Here is a 9,392-nt window from a genome sequence, read left to right on the forward strand (position 1 = left end):
CTTCACGGAATGGCTTTCCATGGCCGAGCAGCCGCATCTAAGCCATACATCACCAAGTCCAATGCAAAGCGTGGGATGCAGTGGTGTAAAGGACATCACCACTGGACTCTAGAGCAGTGGAGACGCCTTCTCTGGACTGATGACTCACACTTTTCCTTCTGGCAATCTGATGGACCAGTCTGGGTTTGGAGAACACTACATTTTGGACTGCATTGTGCCGAGTGTGACATTTGGTAGAGGAGGAATTATGATGTGGGGTTGGTTTTTCAGGAGTTGGGCTTGGCCCCTTAGTTCCAGTGAAATGAACTTTGAATGCTCCAGGATACCAAAACATTTTGGACAATTCCATGGGATGGCACTTCAACTTCATATGTGAGTCAAGGCAGGTGGCCAAATACTTCTGGCAATATAGTGTATGTTCAACTTCTTAACACATCTCAATCCAATCCAATGATTTGTATCCCCAGGAAATCAAATGTATAAATGGATGATCATATTAATTGTATTTCTTTTTTATATCTAATTTTTAGGAACACTAATACAAAACCTCACAATAATGTCTGATTGAAAGCTAAAAATATTATTACAGACTGCCTTAAAAAAAAGAATGGAATTTTACATTTTTTTACTGAATGAAACACCCAGAATGTACATGGAAATAAAGAATGTTACAATATTAACTATGAAGGATAAAACACTGAATATTGACAACATATGAACGTCACACCCCCTCTCCATCCACATATTTTACAAGTGAAACACAACCAAGATGCAACAAACACAGTGAAATATGAACATGAAGGGTAAACAAACCCACCTACGATCTGATATATGTGATATATCACTAAGCTTTACTACTTTGTTGTGAAAATCTCCTTCCACGTCTGTCCCTGACACCCACATTTCACACTCTGTGGAAACACTCCCCACCCACACTGCTTGGTACCTCGTCTGAACTGCTGTGACTTACATGACCATAGTAACTCATTACATTACCATAGTAACTCATTAGATGACCATAGTAACTAATTAGATGACCATAGTAACTCATTAGATGAGCATAGTAACTAATTAGATGACCATAGTAACTAATTAGATGACCATAGTAGCTAATTAGATGACCATAGTAACTAATTAGATGACCATAGTAACTAATTAGATGAGCATAGTAACTAATTAGATGACCATAGTAACTAATTAGATGACCATAGTAGCTAATTAGATGACCATAGTAACTAATTAGATGACCATAGTAGCTAATTAGATGACCATAGTAACCAATTAGATGAGCATAGTAACTAATTAGATGACCATAGTAACCAATTAGATGACCATAGTAACTAATTAGATGACCATAGTAACTAATTAGATGACATAGTAACTAATTAGATGATCATAGTAACTACTATATGATGCAGATTCCAAGCATGTAAAGACTTAGTATAGTTGAAGACTTCCGGTCATTAGAAAAGATGAGTGCACATCATAATGGCAGCTACACTTTACATGTTAAAAAACAAAAAAATATTTGGGAATGTCCGTCGGGCCAGATTGAAAAGCTTAACGGGCCCCATGTGGCCCCCGGACCTTAATTTGCCCAGGTCTGACCTGACACCTCAAAGGAGAACTGCACTTTTTTGGGGAATTTTGCCTATCGTTCACAAACATTATGAGAGACAAGAATGTATTTTTTTCTTAATGTATTCTAACTTTGAAATACACATGAATAAAAGTCAGCTTCATGGAGTCAATGGGAGGTCATTTATTTGGTCCATTAAGCCCTCGAAATAACCGTCCAAAAACCGCCAAAAATACTCCATTTACATTTTGTGACTTGAATATTAACCAAGTATTAGTGATATTGTTATTCTAAGCGTTAACACAGACAAAGTATTTTTAGCAGAAAGCTAACTAGATTATGCTGCTACAGTATATTGACATCATGAGCTGGTGAGCTGCTTCCTCGCCTCAGAGGTGGTGAAAGTTTATTCTAGATCATGAATAATGTCTCTGCCCTTGATAGTAGAAGAATGACTACATAATCCGATACATTCTACTTTAATTATCTTCAAAGCCATACAGGACATAAAAGTTAACATTTTGTATTCAGATTATTTTTTATTTTTTTTGCTCAAATTTCTCAATAAAAACTTCAGTCCTAAATAAATCATATAGTGTTTGTTTGAAAAATATATATATATTTTGACCCTTTTGAAGCCCTTTTAATCAGATAGTGTCACAGGTTTAAAATAGTGAATGGTTGAAACTGTGACATCACTTGATCAAAAGGCCTCTAATGTGTATTTTTGTTGAAGTCTAAAGTTGATTGACAAATTTGAGCAAAAAATAAATAATAATCAAAAATTATTTTACACCCTATGAAAAATGGAGGACTTTTATGTCCTGCATGTCTGGCTTTAGGGTATTGTTATTGTTATTGTTATTACTGACCACCTACATCTCTGTCTGGACTGGACCTGCAGTGCCTCAGACTGGAAGTCTCTGCTAGAGTGGTGAGGACGGCGGAAAAGATCATCAGGACTCCTTTTCCTCCTATCCGGGAAATTGTAAAAAGCCGCTGCCTGACTGTTAGAAAAATTATGTATAAGTTATCACACAACTCTTATGCTTAAAGGCCGTTGCTATAGTTATTATCAATTGTGCTCAAGTTGTACTTTTCTATCTGTGCAAAGGCACACAACTTGTAATCTTCCATTGCGAGTTGTCTCACAGCAGCAGTTTGTTTCCAGACCCTGCCTGCTGACTGCCAAGGACGGACATCGAGTACCTCAACGCAGACAAAACAGAGACAGGGCGAAATCACGAGTGTCAGCACATTTCCATTCTGAATAATCACGTATTGTGTCCTTATGTCGCTGGTTTAAATCCGGCTCGAAGGACCAAGAAGATGTCAGGTTCAAACACCGAACTATCTAGTACACAAGACAAGAAGAAGGAATCAGGCAGAGACAGAGTTCAATTTTGCTCGTGAGGAGAAACGTATTGGGCTGCACACTCAGTTACAGTTTCACCCTACGCTCTAAGGTACAGCCCCCGTGCTCCTCTATTTATTCAGGAGTTCCCTAGTTAACATCACTGAGGCTGCTTCTGAAGGGAGGGGCAATGCAAGCAGCCCCCAGTAGACACAATACATGATTATTCAGAATGGAAATGTGCTGACACTCGTGATTTCGCCCTGTCTCTGTTTTGTCTGCGTTGAGGTACTCGATGTCCGTCCTTGGCTGTCAGCAGGCAGGGTCTGGAAACAAACTGCTGATACGAGACAACTCGCAATGGAAGATTACAAGTTGTGTGCCTTTGCACAGATAGAAAAGTGCAACTTGAGCACAATAGATAATAACTATAGCAACGGCCTTTAAGCATAAGAGTTGTGTGATAACTTATACATAATTATTCTAACACTGACCGGGGCTCAGGTAATCTGCAGAGACTCCTCCCACCCCCACCAAGGACTGTTTTCACTGCTGGACTCTAGAAAGAGGTTCCGCAGCCTCCGTAGCAGAACCTCCAGGTTCTGTAACAGCTTCTTCCCTCTGGACGTAAGGCTCTTGAACGCATTATAATAATCCCCTCAATTCCCCCCAAAAATGGATTAACTGGCTGGAATATAAAGACAATATATACATCCATAAACATGCAATATCTTTATTTGTACAGTAATCTATTTATTTATATCCGCACCTTATTGCTCTTTTATCTTGCACTATAAGATAATATATATAAGATATATACAGGCTATTATTCATCGACTACAGCTCTGCTTTTAACACGGTCATCCCACAAAAACTCACAGCTAAACTCCTCACTGTTGGTCTCTGTGACTGGGTCCTGAACTTTCTCACAAACCCGCCCCAGTCAGTCAGAATCGGCAACCAGACATCAGGCACAAAGGTTCTAAGCACAGCGACCCCCCAAGGCTGCGTGCTGAGCCCCTTGTTGTACACCCTCTTCACACACGACTGTGTGGCCTCCCAGAACAACACCAGTATCATCAAGTTTGCAGATGATACTACGGTCGTCGGACTGATCACCGGGGGAACTGATGCAGCGTACAGAAGGGAGGTAGCGGAACTGGTGACCTGGTGTCAGGATAATAATCTCTCCTTGAACACAGACAAGACCAAGGAGATGATTATTGACCCACGGAGAAGGAGTGCACACTACACACCTCTGTATATAGGGGGGACAAAGGTGGACAGCCTTTAAATTCCTCGGGACCCACATCAGCGAGGACCTCACCTGGGATCACAACACCCAACAAACAATAAAGAAAGCCCAGCAGCGACTGTACTTCCTAAGAAGGCTGAGAAAAGTTGGCATGCCACCCAAAATTCTCAGCAACTTCTACAGAAGTACGGTTGAGAGTGTCCTTACCGGCTCAATCACGGTCTGGTATGGAAACTGCACTGCTAAGGACAGGAAGGCACTCCAGCGAGTGATTAAAACTGCAGTACATATCAGGAGCAGCCTACAGGACATGTACTCTACCAGGGCCACCAGGAGAGCACACAACGTCATAAAGGACAGTACACAGTCTCTTCAGAATCCTACCATCAGGCAGACCATACAGAAGCCTCAAAGCCAGGACTGACAAACACTTTCTACCCACAGGCCATCAGGCTTGTGAATGCTAACTTGTGAATGCTAGCCCCCCGCCCCCGTTTTACTTTTGTCTTTTTGAACAAAAGACATCTACCATGACCACCCCCGAACTGTGAACCATCACTGTAGACACTTTTCACCTTTGATCACTAAAGACACTTTAACTTCTGCTGTGACCCAAGGTCACCTCCATATTTATGCTGTTGACTGTCAATCAGAATGTGCAATAATGTTATGTTACTTACTGTGCCTTGTATACGGGACGGCGTGGCGTAGTGGGTAGAGCAACCGTGCCAGAAACCTGAGGGTTGCAGGTTCGCTCCCCGCCTCTTAACATCCAAAAAATCGCTGCCGTTGTGTCCTTGGGCAGGACACTTCACCCTTTGCCCCCGGTGCCGCTCACACCGGTGAAATGAATGGATGGTAGGTGGTGGTCGGAGGGGCCGTAGGCGAAAACTGGCAGCCTCGCTTCCGTCAGTCTACCCCAGGGCAGCTGTGGCTACAAATGTAGCTTACCACCACCAGGTGTGAATGAACGATGGGTTCCCACTTCTCTGTGAGCGCTTTGAGTATCTAACAATAGAAAAGCGTGATATAGAATCTAATCCATTATTATTATTATTATTGTATATACATTTGTATTTTTATTTTTAGCTAAGTACCGTGTGACTTGTTGAAGGCTGGACTAGCAAAGTAAGTTTTTCATTGTACGGCAAACTGTCTGTTTAACTGTGCATATGACAATAAACAATCTTGAATCTTGAATCTTGAATAACCAGCTAATGCAACAAAATGTCGTTCTTATCTGTACTGCAAAGTTTAAATTTGAAGGAAGTCCAAGTCTCTAATTGTTGAATAACTGTCAGCGTATCGTACACGTGTGAAAGAACTGGACATTGACCATGATATGGTGTATAGTGGAGGAGCATGACAAAAACTATGGCAAAAAATACAACAAAAAGTACTGAAAGAAATAAAATAGTCCACTTTTTTCCCCTTAAGGTTTAAGAGATGAGTTGAAATCACCTGGAACATTGGTTAACAGAGTTTGTTGTCAGCCTCTGCCTTTAAAAAGATTCTTCCTTACAGTAGTTCTCATTGTGTCTTGAAGCGTAATTAATTAGCGGGGCGGCCCTTTAAATGTAATGGCGCCATCAAATGAATTTCCACAGGAATGTTAAACAGTAGCTCAGAGAAATCATTTAATTCAGTCATCTTATCTGACTTCTCAGAGGCGTGTTTCTTGGTCTTGGCAGGAACAACACGGATTTTGTCAGTCAGCTGACAACGCTTCTATTTATAAAGTCTCACAACAAGCAGGACATGTGCTAGTACGTCACTTCTTTAATATGAGCGCACATATTGCTCGTTGAAACTGCATGTCTTTATTTTCTTTACAAAGCCACTTCAAGAGTTTTTATGACAAAAAATATGAACAAAAGTAGAAGTTTTAACAGGAGGTGTGGCGGCCAACCGGAGGGAGAAAGCAGGCGGACAGGAAGTGGGCAACATCAATGGTTATCAGAGAGTCATATCGTACAGTATGTATATTGTACAGTATGTATATGGTACAGTATGTACAGTCCAAGAAAACATACTGTGTGTCGAATGGAAAACTTGAAAAGGTACAGTATACTATGTACATTGTTTACCTCGTCCTACCATGTACTGCTCACCCGAAGCCATGACTGAACTTGCACAATATTTGTACAACATTTTCTTCTTCTCTTCACTACTTTGCAGCACTACTTTGTTCTTTACAACCCCACAAATCTGTGGATTTTTGGTCAAAAATATTTTTTTCTCCAAATCTGGCCATCTTTTCCACAGAAAACTCCTCTCATTCACTCCAAGTCTGTAGTTATTTATAAATACATCATAAAAATGTTTTTCTTTACAGCGCACTACACTTTACAGCTACGGTGCATCCGGATAGTATTCAGAGCGCTTGACTTCTTCCACATTTTAGCCTTATTCCAAAATTGCCCTCAGAATTCTACCCACAATACCCCATAATGGCAATGTGAGAAGGTTATTTTTCTTTAATTTTGCAAACGTATTAAAAATAAGAAACTATAAAAGTATACATAGCCTTTGCTCAATACTTTGTTGATGGACCTTTGGCAGCAATTAGCAAACATTTTATTTGGAGGCTCCATTCAAAATGTTGTCATATTTTTTTGGGGGTTATATTGTTTTAATCAAAATTGACTTGAATTTAGCAGATGTTTTGTCCTAAAACTACAAACCCCGTTTCCATTTGAGTTGGGAAATTGTGTTAGATGTAAATATAAACGGAATACAATGATTTGCAAATCATTTTCAAGCCATATTCAGTTGAATATGCTACAAAGACAACATATTTGATGTTCAAACTGATAAACTTTTTTTTTTTTGCAAATAATCATTAACTTTAGAATTTGATGGCAGCAACACGTGACAAAGAAGTTGGGAAAGGTGGCAATAAATACTGATCAAGTTGAGGAATGCTCATCAAACACTTATTTGGAACATCCCACAGGTGTGCAGGCTAACTAGGAACAGGTGGGTGCCATGATTGGGTATAAAAACAGCTTCCCCAAAAATGCTCAGTCTTTCACAAGAAAGGATGGGGCGAGGTACACCACTTTGTCCACAACTGCGTGAGCAAATAGTCAAACAGTTTAAGAACAACCTTTCTCAAAGTACAATTGCAAGAAATTTAGGGATTTTTAAACATCTACGGTCCATAATATCATCAAAAGGTTCAGAGAATCTGGAGAAATCACTGCACGTAAGCAGCATGGCCGGAAACCAACATTGAATGAGCGTGACCTTCGATCCCTCAGACGGCACTGTATCAAAAACCGACATCAATCTCTAAAGGATATCACCACATGGGCTCAGGAACACTTCAGAAAACCACTATCACTAAATACAGTTGGTCGCTACATCTGTAAGTGCAAGTTAAAGGCCTACTGAAAGCCACTACTAGCGACCACGCAGTCTGATAGTTTATATATCAATGATGAAATCTTAACATTGCAACACATGCCAATACGGCCGGGTTAACTTATAAAGTGACATTTTAAAATTCCCGGGAAATATCCGGCTGAAACGTCGCGGTATGATGACGTATGCGCGTGACGAAGTCCGAGTAACGGAAGTTATGGTACCCGTAGAATCCTATTCAAAAAGCTATGTTTTCATTTCATAATTCCACAGTATTCTGGACATATTTTGCAATTTTTTTAATGAACAATGAAGGCTGCAAAGAAGACAGTTATAGGTGGGATCGGTGTATTAGCAGCGGACTACAGCAACACAACCAGGAGGACTTTGTTGGAGCGCTAGCCGCGCTAGCCGCGCTAGCCGCCGACCTCACCTTGACTTCCTACGTCTCCGGGCCGCCAAACGCATCGGGTGAAGTCCTTCGTCCTTCTGCCGATCGCTGGAACGCAGGTGAGCACGGGTGTTGATGAGCAAATGAGGGCTGGCTGGCGTAGGTGGAGAGCTAATGTTTTTAGCATAGCTCTGTGCAGTCCGGTTGCTAAGTTAGCTTCAATGGCGTCGTTAGCACAGCATTGTTAACCTTCGCCAGCCTGGAAAGCATTAACCGTGTATTTACATGTCCACGGTTTAATAGTATTGTTGATTTTCTATCTATACTTCCAGTCAGGGGTTTATTTCTTTTGTTTCTATATGCAGTTAAAGCACGATGCTATCACGTTAGCTCGTAGCTAAAGCTTTTCGCCGATGTATTGTCGTGGAGATAAAAGGCACTGAATGTCCATTTCGCGTTCTCGACTCTCATTTTCAAGAGGATATAGTATCCCAGGTGGTTTAAAATACAAATCTGTGATCCACAATAGAAAAAGGAGAGTGTGGAATCCAATGAGCCAGCTTGTACCTAAGTTACGGTCAGAGCGAAAAAAGATACGTCCATCACTGCCTCTCAAGTCCTTCACTGTAACGTTCCTCATCTACGAATCTTTCATCCTCGCTGAAATTAATGGGGTAATCATCACTTTCTCGGTCCGAATCTCTCTCGCTCCATTGTAAACAACGGGGAATTGTGAGGAATACTAGCTCCTGTGACGTCACGCTACTTCCGCTACAGGCAAGGCTTTCTTTTATCAGCGAGCAAAAGTTGCGAACTTTATCGTCGATTTTCTCTACTAAATCCTTTCAGCAAAAATATGGCAATATTGCGAAATGATCAAGTATGACACATAGAATGGATCTGCTATTCCCGTTTAAATAAAAAAAAATCATTTCAGTAGGCCTTTAAAGCTCTACTATGCAAAGCGAAAGCCATTTATCAACAACACCCAGAAACGCCGCCAGCTTCTCTGGGCCCGAGATCATCTAAGATGGACTGACACAAAGTGGAAAAGTGTTCTGTGGTCTGACGAGTCCACATTTCAAATTGTTTTTGGAAATATTCGACATCGTGTCATCCGGACCAAAGGGGAAGCGAACCATCCAGACTGTTATCGACGCAAAGTTCAAAAGCCAGCGTCTGTGATGGTATGGGGGTGCATTAGTGCCCAAGACATGGGTAACGTACACATCTGTGAAGGCGCCATTATTGCTGAAAGGTACATACAGGTTTTGGAACAACATATGTTGCCATCTTTTTCATGGACGCCCCTGCTTATTTCAGCAAGACAATGCCAAGCCACATTCAGCACGTGTTACAACAGCGTGGCTTCGTAAAAAAAAGAGTGCGGGTACTTTCCTGGCCCGCCTGCAGTCCAGAGCTGTCTCCCATGGAAAATGTGTGAGTA

This window comes from Entelurus aequoreus, linkage group LG01 (genome assembly GCF_033978785.1).
Source record: "Entelurus aequoreus isolate RoL-2023_Sb linkage group LG01, RoL_Eaeq_v1.1, whole genome shotgun sequence".
Classification (NCBI taxonomy): domain Eukaryota; kingdom Metazoa; phylum Chordata; class Actinopteri; order Syngnathiformes; family Syngnathidae; genus Entelurus; species Entelurus aequoreus.